This window comes from Calonectris borealis, chromosome 2 (genome assembly GCF_964195595.1).
Source record: "Calonectris borealis chromosome 2, bCalBor7.hap1.2, whole genome shotgun sequence".
NCBI classification, from domain to species: domain Eukaryota; kingdom Metazoa; phylum Chordata; class Aves; order Procellariiformes; family Procellariidae; genus Calonectris; species Calonectris borealis.
This window is the reverse complement of record NC_134313.1, coordinates 97,961,600-97,976,032: the sequence shown is the minus strand read 5'-3', so window position 1 is coordinate 97,976,032 and position 14,433 is coordinate 97,961,600.

Below are 14,433 nucleotides of genomic sequence, written 5' to 3'. Positions count from 1 at the left end.
TAGTTCCATGTTGAAGTGGAATCTAGTTAATATTTTTCAAGATGGAGATTTAAAGGCAGGCCAAGCTCTTAGGAGAAATCAGAAGTCCCACTGTTTTCTTTGAATGCCTTCAGATCTTTCACATGTCATTCCTAAAAATGCTTAACCTTTGGCTGTGCGAACACAGAGTGTCACCAGGATTGGTCCTGATTCTGTACTCTTTGTGGGAGTTTTGTTTTGCAGGCAAATCCTAGCATATTTTTTATATATGTATATAAAAGGAAAATCTTTACCAATACTTCTCAAAAAGTGGTACAAAAATACAGTATAAAAACACAGCCTCCAGTATAAGGCTCGCAGTTACAGCAGCAGTTTCTAGAACATAAAATCCAAGACAAGCTATTGCGTGAAGCAGTAAGACAGTGAGGTACGGTCCAACCGAGCAAGGGGGTTGCCCGCAGGTAATGGATTTTTTTTTTCCTCATGTATTCAGATGTCAGATCGGTGTTTACATTGGTGCATGTCCTCACATCTTTGCAGATCAAATTTTTACAGCAGACCAGTACATATTTTTGTGGAGTTTTTGCTTTACTCTTAGTTTTGTCGGGGATTTTTCTGTCGCAGTAAAAGTTTACTTTTTGGAAACTTATCCTATGGATGAATTATTAAATATAGCCATGGCATCTTTCCTATTCCCTCTGATTTTTCTGAAGCTGTCTGTTGCTTCTTTTATTATATAGTATGATTCATAAATGGGCAAATTATGAAAAAAATTCATAAATGTATACATTTAGAGAGACTGTATTTCTTTGCGGTCTTGTGCAATTGCAGAATCATATCCCTGTACCAGTGCATCGTGGTAAAATGGCGCAAGTGAAAGGTGAATAAAGTGCATCTTCTGCTGATGATTTAGATGTAGAGGTGAAGACAGAGGGGACCAAACTATTTGGAAACAAATCTGAAATCAACAGAAAGGTGCAGGCATCTGGAGTCTGCTCCCTCTCTGTCCAAATTCAGGTTATGTAATTTAAGTGGCAGAAGAACATAGATTTGGATATTCAGTGTTAATAAGGAGTTTGGAAATCCCGGGACATGACTAGCAGATTAGACAATCGAAAGCATGGTTGCCTTTATGTTGTAGTAGTGCCAGAGAGAAAGCTGAGTGTCTGTATTTATAATCTGTAAATTCTGTCTTTGGTTCCTCCTATAGCAGCCTGCATAAATATTTTTAGCCATGCTCACCTTCAGCAAGTTATGGACATTGGGGACCCATTCTAGCTACAACCCATTCATTTCCATGGATTATGCAATATTTAGTATTGCCTAAATTGCCTTTGGTTTCACCCCAATATTAGGATGTCTTAAATTATGTCAAAATTTATCTAAACTCCTGGAAAAAGAGGAAACAACAATTTAAGGATTGAAAATACATGCTAAGGAAACATAAGTCCGTATTCAGAATCGTCTTTTACAGAGGTCTTTTGCAAAGCCCTCCTCCAATGTCTGTGCACACATTTGATTTTGCTGGAATTTGATGTTGTTATGGTGACAGGGGAACATTTACTATTGCGAGTACCTATGGATTTCAGTTCAATTATGCTCGACAATAATTTTATTTATATGTTCAAGATGATGAAAAGAGTTGGCAGCCGCTGCCCTTCCTCCTGCAGGTTCCAGACCTGCAGAACTCCACTAGCTGAGACCTGGCCTTGAGCAATGGAGAGGAGAAATTAGTGATACAAATCACTCAGTTGAGAGTGTGAGTTGAGAGTGATCAGTGAGGGATCACTCACTGAAGGTGCCAGGGAGATGTTTGTTTGTTTGTTTTGTGGTGGTTTTTTTTTTTTTTTTTTCTTTTTCTACTGGCTTTAGTGTTCTTGAGCAGAAAGGAGCAGTGAGCTTAGTCCTTGAACAACTTCAGTTCAAACCCCAAGTTTTCCTAGAGATCCTGGCGAGGGACTTGTGTGGTTGCTATATGATTATATGTGATGGAGCTGGAAGAGCAGGCAAATCTCCCTGATGCTGGAGCAATTCACAGTTTGATGTAGCCCTCTCCAGGAGAGCATGTTTATAATTCCCTGCCAAAATGCTTTTTTCCCCCCTCTCCTTCTCCCCCTTAGAGAATTCCTATTCGGTAAAAGTGAAAGAAGATGGTTTAAATTTGGCAGTAGTTATGAGAAAGCTGGGTATGATGACAGAATATGGCTACCATGCAGCTTTTTGACAGAAATCACTACTTTCTCTTTTTAAATGCTGGGAACATTGACTCTTCAATCAATGATCAGCCTGGGCTCCCAAAGTTGTTGGAGCCCTTGCCATGAGGGCAGTCAAAGTGCCTCCAAGAGAGCACTGCCAGTATTGCTCCCCCACAAGCATTTCACACCATTCAGCCTTGATTCCTGCTCAGCACAAAAGCACTTTTTGACATAGTTGAGTTGCTCTTTAGTTTATTCAGACTCATAGGAAGGTAGAAGACTTGGCAAGCTGGCTGTGAAGCATCGGGTAGAGAGAGATGTGGTTGTTGTTTGTCATTTAATACGCATTTTGTTTTCATGAGCTAGAAAAGATTACATTACTGATGACTAGCGGAGAAAAGCAAAGCTATAAGTGTGCCATACACGGTCATCTCTAATGAATAGAATGAATAAAAATAATAAGTGCATTACATAGCTAACTGTCACATCTTCAGGGCACTACAGTAAATAAGTGGGAGTTATACATGTGCATTAGTAGCAAAATGGGTACCACACTTTGGATCCTATTGAGTACAGTGTGGGGAGAAAAATATGATAGATTGCTGCTTTTTATCTGTCACTGCTGTGGCACAGAAGCATAGACCATATGTATGTAAAATGACTTTGTTATTTCAGTAAATTCTCTAACTCTTTCTGTTGTAGCCTGTAGCAAAATGAATAAGTAGCTGAAGATCCTGGTGGGATAGTTTTGAATCTATCAGAATAAAATACCTCTGCAGAGGCATAATTATTATTAAATATACAGTGATGTGTGACAAAACAGCCAGATAAGTTAGGAGGGTCTCTGCCCTCACAGGTTTACAGTACAAACTGAGACACTTTGCAAAGGGTGGGAGCAAAAAGCTGTGATGGTAAGATGAAAAGAGCAGAAGCAGGAAAGTTTGGGCAAATATGGGCCTTGTAACTGGTGACTCTTTTCTCTTATCTCTCTTATCTTATGGTGACGATAAAAGTGTGGATGACTGTCAAAATCCTCCTCCACAATCACCTAGGGGGACTAATGTTTCACCCCATGTATTTTGTCCGTGCTGTAGGCGGAATGCAGTATCTCCCTCCCCGGCAATATCAGATTGGGGCAGGGTGGCGATGAGAAAGGTGAATAGGAAAGAACAGAGGGGATCTGCCATTTGCCTGGCCTTGGATCCAAAAATCCAAGCCAATCTGCTAGGTTTGGGAATCTGGTTATGAAATTCAGAATAAGTACAATCTATCCGCCTTTTGATTTAAGAGGAAGTCCAGCAAACAGAAAATTTGCAGTAGTCATCCTTAAATGTTATGAAGGTGTGAACCACTGTCTTGAGCTTAGTTTTAAACAGACTAGATAGCTCTCTGGTGTACTTTGTCCTCGTAAGCTTCTCGGGCTGGTACCTGGATCTATCCCCGTTTTTGTTTTAGGTCTCCGCTGAGAGGTAATGACTGAAAACATGCCGGATGGTTTGTTTTATGGGGTTCACAGTGATGACACTTCTGGTTCAGCCATTCTTGCAGCTGTACTGAATGCTGCGTCTTTCTCACAATGTGCAGAGATGCCCTCTCTGGCTGTTAATCCTCCAGTCTAAACAATTGCGGGGAAGAGGGCTGGGGATAGGAAAAAAAAATCCCATTCCTTGATCAGTCCCATTACTCAGAAAGAGAGGACAAGCTATTTTACAGAGCTTTTAACTAACTATTGATGTAATTTGTTCTGCATTGTTTGCCCATTAATCCAAAAATTACTGTTCCCTTTGAAGCTTGCTTTATATAGAGGAAACAATGCCACTCTTAACCATCATGTGTATCATTTTATGCAGGGTAACTGTCTGTTTGTATTTGCCTTGCATTTCAGTTAAATGTAGTACAGGGGCCTTCTAGCATCTTTGGTTGTTTAGTAAGTTATAGTATTTCAAAGTTGGAATAATTTCCATTTCAAAACATTGCATCATGATCCTCAGCTTCTAAAAGACTCTCAGATGTATGTTCATGCCACAGGTATTCAATTTAGCCTTAGTCGTGGCAGGAATTTTGAGGGAAAAAAAGATTATCTCGTCTGAGAGTATCTGCCTTTCCCTCTCTAGCTTTAACATAGGTACATCATATTTAGAGTTTGACCTACAAAATGGCAGAGGGTGAAAGATGTGTATTCAGACCAGTTCATCACGTGACAAAGCATTCACTATCCCACACAGTGCATGTGGGGAAATACTTCCCTGTCTGCACATGCATTATATACGTAAGTACACGCATCATTTGAAAACAGTCCCCAGTTTTCCTGGAGACAGCTATAAGAACCAGCATCTCCACTGTGGTAGTGTCTCTTTTATTCCTCAGCTTTCAGGAAAAAAATATGATAAATGAAAGGTTTAGCAACCATATGCCTATATTTTTTCCTCAAGACCGAAACTGAATAAATAATGAATTTCCAGATCTGGGTCCCAAAAGAAGGTCAATAGCTACTCCTGGAAGCAAATGATCTTTTAGTGACTTTAGACGGAAATATGCTTCCTTTATATTTTTAATCAGTTCCTAACAAACGAGCAACCCCCATGTTAAGATCATAGCAGGACCCTCCAAATGGTGGCCCAAGGAATGGCTCCATCCAGCATCTCAGTGGCTTCCAGCAATTCCTTGTGATTGCACGTACCCAAAAGCTTAATGCCAGCTGTGCTGCAGTCACAGAGATGCGACACTGTAGAGTACTGCCACCGAGTCACGGGAGATTAAAAATCCTACTCTAGTTCATTGGCAAATTGGTTATTATTTTTAGTTAGTTCCCCAGGTGAACGCATCCATGCTATGCTAATAATCAGTCTGAATTAATTCTGGGAGAGAGTTTTCAAAGCAGCGTACAGCAGGCTGGTGTCCCCATGGTAGGTTCTCTCCTGTGTATTAGTGTGGAAATGTATTACATTAAAAGCTCTGTTTATTAGACTATCTTGTTTCTCTAAAGCACTGAGTCCATTTAACCTACTGTGCTAGTTATTTTCCTAAAGATTTCCAGTCCTGTACTTTTTAAATAAAAATTAACAGTGGGAGAAAAGATGGGTGGATAGGAAATTCGGTGAAATCTGACTTGGGCAATATAAGAAATTCTCAATTATGGAATCAAGTGACAAGAGAAATAATATTTTAGGCCTGGCCCGCACAAAACTGCAGCCATGTGGAATCTTCCCATTTGCCTTCACTGGGCTTTGGATCAGGCCCTGGAGATACCAGGCATATTTCAAGGGTTTATGATCATTGCTAACTTTGGAAACACTGCCAGGCTTCAGAATAGGGGCTGCATTCCACATGCACCAGGAATAGCCTTTTCCCTACTTTGAGTAATGTTACAGGAACAATAAAAAATTCTTGCTACTGGGAATGCCAAGCTCCGTGGGACTTAGGTGGGACCTGACATTTATACAGTTCATCCCTACTGTAGATCAAGGAACATTACTTTTAGCAAAGAATGCATATTCATTCTTTTTTGTTAACCTTTGCTTCAGTGCATTCATGACAAGATTGTATGGGTATGTAGCTGTGTTTTAACAGTTTTTTAATTTCAGTTGTTGCTTGAAGCACTATGCTGGAAATTAGACACTTTTAGTAGTTCAATTATTGTTGATTTATTCATCCCTCTTGTAGATACAGTGAATGTAGTTACTATAGTAAGGTTATCTAGTTCTGAGTGCCAAATGCCAAGTTTCAGAGCTTACATCTTGGCAATTGCAAGACTTATTGGCTTGGAATTTTTCATGCTAGCAGTACTGCCTTGTAGCATTTATTTCACAGATTTTCATTAAATGGAGAAAGACAAGAGAGAATAGTGTTACTAGTGACATCGTGCATCAAACTGTTTACGTTACAAGGGAAATCAACTCAAAATAACATACTCCAGGCTTCATTCTGCCATTTTCCTAGATTTCATTGGAAGAATGGCAGCATTGCACTAAATATAAAGATGTAGAAATGCTAATCAGGAAAAATGTTTTATTTAATATCACCCTTTTTGAAAAAAATGGGAAGCTAGAGCAGCAAAATAAACTAAAAATCCTGTATAATGCTTGAACATTCATTAACTTTGTTCTAAGTTCTCTTCTGGGGCAATGAGTCAGCAGAAACTTGCTTAAGTTCCACCAGCTTTAGCATCTGCTCTGAGTATTTTGCTAAAGACAGGAAACGCTGCAGTAATACAAAGGGGCAGATCCTCAGCTAAGGTAAGTTGTTAAAGTGCCATTTCCAGTGGAGTGATGACAATTCACTCTGACTGAAGCGTAAACTTTCAAGCTAACCTACTGTAATACTTTCCATCACACTGTAGACTGTCCACACGTGAAATATAATGCACCTAATGGCATTTAAATTAGCTATCATTGGAGGCATCTGTCATACTATAATCTTTTCCAGTCATTTGTAAGGTCCTCTACCGCTTAGCCTCCCTCTACTTTTCAATAGCGTGTCTTGGGGTGATGTTACTCTACCTCCAAAGATACCAGCTCTCATCTCCCCTTGCCACTACTTCCACGTCCAGCTTTAACCTACCCTTTTTACCTGGGGAGAACACCTCATGATATCTATGAAGTCTTTCCTCTAATCCCATCCTCTGCAAAAAAGGCAGCTACCAATCGCTAACATCTAGCTCTGCTTAGAGTGATGATAACCTGAGACTGCCGAGACTGGTGTGACGTTGAACGAAAACACAGTCCCATACATGGCTTTCAACTTACATTTGTGTTTAATTCTCCGCCATGCAGTTTCAATGCTATGTTACGATCTCTCTGAAGCATGAACTGGCAATGTTATTAGTTCATCCAGCATCTTGGATGCTTCTAGAATAATAAAAAAAGCAATGCCAATTAATCATTTGCATTTACCACTTAGCAACAACAGAACTTCAGCTGAAGGTCAGTGTCACTGCTGTCATTTCAATGGTTATGTACATGTAAGAAGCTGATTCTAATAGTTCAGGCAAAAACTGTAGCAGGCGTATGAGAATAGCTGATCCTCTCAGTGGAGTGATTCCATAATCAGCTGATAAACAACATGATGTACTGTAGTTGTTATTTTGTTTCAGTGGCTGTCAGCAGCTAAAGGTTTTGTCTTTGTTTAGGATTAAAATGAAAAATCACAGATCTTCTTTCTTAATTCATCGCTCAAAGCTTCTCTCCAAAATAACTAAAGCAAAAATTTCAACTTGAAAAAGAAGGAGCATAAACTTTTTTCCACTGTGATTATTTCTTCCTAAATGTTGAGGACAGTATTCTACACTTTAAATGGAGAGTCTACACTGAAGTTTTCTTTATATGGTATTCACCAAAATTTGAAGATTTTGGCTTTACAAAAATAACGCCTTTTGCACTGACACCACTTTGTTCTCCGGATTTAAAAAAGCCAGCAATTTTTTTTAAAGGAACAGCAAACCTAAAAATATATCAAAGTCTAATATTCTTTTGATCCATATTTGCATTTCTCATTGTCTTTGCATCCTTGCTTCAGACCCACTGATTTATTAACTCTCTCTTCTTTACTTGGCTAATTTGTGTATGTGAAATATTTCTGGTTTCATTACTGTCCCCTTTTCCTCGTTAGTGGTTCACAGGTTTTCTCAGGCAGTTGAAAAATGCATGCTGTTGCAGGATACTTTCTAATCCATGTTTGCCAGTAACTGAATTATACATGGGTGGCATAGCACATATTCAGTCTTTCATCCTTATCTGTTACTTCATCATTACTTTCAATCTGCAGTGAAAAATGTGACTAACATGTTGTGTGGTATAAATAGACACTGCAGGTTGAGATCATTTATGCATGGTTTGAATTTTGATGAAATTTTATACTGCCCTCTGGGCTAAACACTTAACCTAAGTGATTGTCCCAATAATTTTGTTGAATCAAACCTTTTCAGATGGAAGTTTTACCTTTCATTATCTTCTAAATTGTTTACTATAAAGCTTTCCAGGAGTGTTAGGAAGCAAATAAAAAGGACACAGTTGCTGTTTATCAGTGATTCTGTGAATCATTATCTTGTCATTATAAATGACTGGAAATATAAAATACTTTAACTCAAAAGACTATGTTTTTAAGTTATTGCAGGCCATCCTCAATGTGTTTCTTCTACACTCACAAGATTGGGGGTTATAAAAATGTGAAAGTATAAATGTAGATCTATTTATTTACAAGTATTTGTGTATAAATATATTTGCATTTTGTACAGTTCAGGGTACCAATTTATGTAATTTTAAATTTTAATTTCTTAATTGCCACAGTTGTGTGATCTTCCCATATTTATTTATTTGCTATTAAAATGACTTCAGGAGTATTTCTGTTATTTTAAAAATGATGCTTCGGGTCTATATTTGGGATAATTTTTGTTTCAATGGCAAACATTCTCTCCATGTAGCTTTATTGGTTTTGATGTTTAAAAATCTAGAATTTATTATTATGAGCTGAAAGCAATCATTGAACACTGACATTTTAAGTATGAAAATAATGCAAGTAATTGTCATTCACTCAGTTAAGATATTTCTATTTCTTGCAAGAACAAATTAAAATACAGCGCTCCTGTCTTTTAACTGGAAAAGGGTCTCCTTTGGTTTTCAGCTGAGTATTTTGTAGAGATTTTCACTGTTCATAACCATGGTGAGCTGCTGTTCAAACACCACCCGCTACTTTCCCTTAGCCATTCTTAAGTTAACAGCCCTAATTTGTTAACAAAATTTAGGGAAAGGATTTTTTTTCCCTCCAGAAAACAACAACTTTTTAACAAAGTTGAAACATCCAGTCCAGAAGAATTAAGCGGCTCAGCTCAGAAAGGCTGTCACTTGGTTGCATGCCCGCCGTGGTGTAGGCAGGCCCCATGGTACCCTCCATGGTCCCTGTCTTCTGGTCCTCTTGACAAAGGTAGGTCATGGGGTGGTCTCCTACCCTGCCTGTCCTCCTGGGTTTCTTTGATAGAAAACTGGGTACATGGGGTGAGGGTGGAGGGGATGGCACTTGGGTCTCACTCAGTGAGAAGAGGATCAGGGTGTGCATCTGGGGACCATGAGGTCAGGGTTACCCCTGAAAGCGTTTGCCCAGTATTTTGGCTCTGGCACTGTGTGTCATCTCCCTACTTTCCTCTAAAGCCAAGGCTCCCCAGGCGGGCTGCATGCATGTCCCCCGTGCAGCGTGGTCTCTCAGCCTTTGCGTTGCACATTGGGACATTTGACTCTGGTATATCCAAGTGAGGTGATCTGGCAAGAGCTGTGCAAATGAAGAGCTGGTTACCGATTCTAATAAGAGGGAAACAAAACAGTTTTATTTTTTCAGCACCAAAACCTGAACATTTTATCAAGAAAAAAATTCCCACGGAATGGCAGTTTTCTGGCAACCGCTGCTAGTCAGAAGTCTCAGTTCCCCTTCACACAACAGTCTCAATGGAAAATTTTATAGCTAGCCCTAGTGCAGACTCTTTCAGAGGTGTTGAGCACCCACTGTGCCCATTAATTTAAATAAGCCCATAATGTGGTTTACATTTAATAAAGTTGCAGCCTCCACATGAACCAGGTTTACTGAGTGTTGCCTTCTTTCCTGCTGGGTCTGAGTCTGCTGGTCTGGATAGTGTAAGACGCTTGGACTCGGAGCATGCCTTCACCCCTTGTGTTCATTAGAAACCTCCAAGCAAAGACTACAGAGAGTGTGTTTTTACCCAGTAGAAATTACTCTTATTTGGGGATAAGTTTGCACACAAGTGAAATGGAAAACAAATCGGTTTGGACTTGGAAAAGCCCTTTTGTTGGTTGCCCTACTGCTATTTATCAGAATTGAACTCCAATAATTCTGATATAAATAAAAGCAATATGTATTGCTTTAGTACTTACACAGCACTAGAAAGATAGCTTACTATTAATTTTAAAATCTCTAGATATAGTGGTTGAATAAAACCCATCAACAACATATTAAGAAAATAAGCAAAATGAAAACAGATCAGATACTTCACCAGTGTGAATTAGCTTGCAAGTCTGGTGGTGGCTTCAGCAGGGCAGTTATGTCAGCTGAAATTCTGAAGTTTAGTTGCACTTTTTACAAGAGGAAATATGCACTGTTTACAGAAAGGAAGTGTGAAAAGCAATGTATGTGTGATTGTGTGCTGATTTGTTCATATTTATAGTGAGAAAGCCCAAGTAACTGTAGCTCACAGCAAACATTCCTCATCTTTGGCATTCTGAATTTAAATAGACTGGTGGTGGATGCTTTTGTAACCAAGCCTAGTCTTGTAGGCTGGCTGCATATGTTTCCAACATTGTGTCATCCAACTCTGCTCATAATAAATCTAACCAGTTTATTGTTCAGGACTGTGCACCAAGCCCTTGTCTACAATTGAGTCCCAGTTTATTTGTTACTAAGGAGGAAAAGAAGATTTGTGGGAAAAACATTTTTAAAGTCCAGTGCAGACAACTGTCTAGGGTTTTCAGTACTTTAACGTTAACTGGTTAAACGGATCCACAATCACCTTTTAGCTGGTTGATTGGTGTGGCGAAAACTTGGTTTTGCCTTTCAGTGGCATCCCGGGGGGTGACTTGCTCAGTGCAGAGTTGTCCCCTTCTCTTTCTTTCCCAGGACTTACCAAGCATTCTCCAGTTCTCCCACTCAGCCTCCAGCAGCCCTCTGGCCAAATCAGAGCACAGTCTTTCAGCATAAGGACAGTCCCCAGATCGCTTGGATCACACAATGGAAGATGTATTTTCGGTTTGCACTCCTCCTTCTCACTATGAGCGCAATCTCAGTACTCTTCATGGTCTGCCACAACGCTTGCCAGAGCGGTGCTGGAATGGGTGACACACCAGTATTTTACAGTCTGTCTCAAGCTACCCACTGAAATGAAGGAAGCATCTGACCGCATCAGAATCAAGGATGTGTGGTATTACTGCTGTGGTTGAGGGTTTTTTTTTTGACAAAACACTTTTCACTGGAAAACAAAGATTTAAAAAAAAAGAAATTGTGGGAAAAAGCTGCGTTAATGCTTCTTCCAATTCAGGAAAGCATAATTGGAACAAAGTTTGGAGACTCTTGAAATAGTCCATCTTGATATTTTAAAAAGAACATTTGTTTTGAAATGACTTTTGTTTCACATGTTTTAATGTATACAGAAGTGTTCATTTTCTATTGAAAAGGTCAAAATAATTTCAAAGCACTTTAAATGATTAAAACAGGCCCCTTCTTTAACCAAAATATCAATACATGGACATTTTTGTTTTCAACATTTTCATCCCAATTAGGGATCAGAATTGTATTTTGAAAATCTTCACATGAAGAGAAAGCTACTTCTCATCCATCTTTATTCTGCAATTAAAAAATTCTAAGAGACATTCATGTATTAGTTAAAGTGAGGTCCCATGCAGCATGAAATAAGTAACACAGGTTCTCTTTGCCTGCATTGGTAATTGTCTTGTATAACTCCCACATCTCAGCAACGCAGAATTAGATTCAGCATGAAAGAAGAACAAATGGACAGTAAAGACAGTTCCCCAACCTGCTACTGGCTTACTTTATCTTGGAGAATATTCTTGCTGTCTGTGCCTCAGCATCCTTATTGTATTCTTATTATAATGTGTATCATGGAAAAATGTTATAGATACAGACCTTCACATGCGTTCTGCTTCCTGTGGATGGTTTTTACATGCCTTTGTTCTTGCTCAGAAACTCCCTCTCTGCCATTTCTCTGCCCGTTCTCTTATATTTTCCCCGCTCTCTTGTTTCACTTTCTGTCAAAATCAATAGAGTTCAGGCCAACGATAGCTATCGTATTCCCTGAATTTTTAGTACCGATTGGTTGGAGTGTTCAAAATGTATCAGATAATATAAAGACATTCACAGAGAAATGTTACTGAATTTTACGTTCATTTCTCACCCAACTTCATAGAACCCGTCTTTTTCCAGATTCTCCCTTTTGGGCCTGGGTGGAAGCTGAAGACTTTCAACATTTGTTCAAGATGTCTGGACCTTTCACAGTCCATGTGGCAAACCCAGATGCATCCACTGGGCTGTACAGACTTGCTCTACAGCACACGAGAAGGGACTTCTCTGGGCCTGAAACATGTTAGATCTATTGTGTGTGGACTAATAGCCTTCAAATGTGCAAGAAGTCTGGTGCTCTCTAGCTGCCTTGGACTTGCTGCGCACATGCAGCTCTATGGACAGTATTTCTGTAGTACTTCCTTGACTATTGGTCTGAGTGTGTTTATGCTCTGCAGCGCATGTGGATCTGTTTCTTATGGGAAAGCCCAGAGATATGAATACCCTAAGCAGAACGGCTGAGATTATTGAATATAAAATGAAAATTATCTTAATGATTTTTTTTTTTTTTTACAAAATCATAGAGATCTGACATACTGTTAATGCAGTGATTTTCATTCTGCACAAAGAGCTGTATTTCCAGTATGACTCTGTATTAGGAGATTTATTACTACGATCTGTTGGGGACTAATTTCCAAATCACACCGCTTAATCTACATATAAAAAACCAGCCCCAAACAAGTCACACTGTAAGGAGGATTTTTGAGCTTCTGGAATTATGGCTTAAAGAATCTGCCAGTGTGAAGTTCTCAAATGCTGTTTAATGCGGGAATCCCATGGACTTTTGTGCCAGATTACAAACTGCAGATGCAGTATGTGACCCATCTGCCTTCTCTGTGTTTCCTTTTCTTCCTAACTTCATGTAGGACAGAAATACGAACTCATGAAATATCAGGGGCAATTATAAAGATCCATTAAATAAGCTTAGATGAGCCTATATACACAGTATAACCGTCTTCATCAAAGGATTTGCTGTCAGGCAAAGAGTTGACTAACAGGCAAATGATTGGAAACAGCTTTTTTCCAGCCTGGATTGGGTGATAATAATGTGAAAAGAATGGAAGCGCTAAGAGGAATGCTCTTTCACTGGCTGAAAGTATGGAGAAAGTATGAAAGACTATCACAGAGTGGAAGAGGCAGTCTCTCTGAGGAGAGATCCTTGCTGGGAAAGCAGAGGTAGAGAAGATCCTGACATGCTGAAAGGAACTCTGACCTCAGTCAAAGGAGTGCTCAAGAACAGTGTGGACATGCAGAAAGAATGACGCATTTAGGCTTTTTTAAGCTTGTGTTTTTACCACCGTATGCCCCGGGAAAGATACATCATTAACACAGGGCAGTCACAAAGCTGGAGTACTGCAGTCTGGGAGGTTAGACCTGACCTGGAGAGAGGCTAAGGCAGCTGGGCTAATGCATCTCATTTTTCTGGAGGTCTAATGCCCTTGCCCAGAAAGTATGCTGAAAGAGGCCAAGGAAAGAAATGTTATTTCTCTCTCCTAGCAAAGCGACACAAGATCACCGAGAGAAAGAAAGAATGTCAGGGGTAATTTGAGAATTGACACATCAAGGCTTAGAGGCTATATTAAAAGAACTATTAGACATGTCAATTAATTTTCCTTTGCCTCATTAATGAGCATCTTAGCTATGCATCTTCTGTTTGAAGCAGCAAGCAATCATTTTTCCAGGTTCCTTCATGCTATGACAAGTCACAGCCCTCCCGAGACGTGCATGAGACAGGGTATAATATAGTATGATTATTGTTCCTAATTTCATGAATGACTCTTAACTTTTGAATTGAAGGGAAATTTAATACTTATTTTGAATGTTAAATGATGTCTCTGAAAAAAAGAAACCTATGCAATTCAACATTTTTCAAAGCACCAGCTTGTTCCATACTTTTAATTTGATTCTCTTGCAGTAACTGAGTTTATCCACTCACACCAGTCTCAGAGTCCAACCAAAGCCTCAAAAGAAGGAAGGGGAAAAAAACCCCATAGTCCAAAACCAAAGCCAGAGCACACTCTTTCTTTTGCTATGGGAATTATGAAGTTGCTGATGACCTTCATTAAATGCTGCAGCCAACTTCTGACATGCTCAGCAGTGAGTCTCATGACCCACAAACAGAAAGCCAATCTAAATCATGGAGTGGTTGTATTTGTCTTTTGTGTCCAGAAATCCGCTGTTGGAATTTGCTGAGTGCCTCTAAAAATGTAGCAGAAGGTTCACTGACAAAAGGCCTTGTATTTGTAAATTTTACCTTCAAACCTTGAGCCCAGCAAGAAAAAATATTTAATAAGCGGACAACAACAAAAAAAAAACAACAAAAAACAAACCTAAACCTCCAAAACCTTCTCTCTTTCTTTTTTGTAACGATTTGAAGTCTTTAAGCTGAAAGAATAACATCAAATAC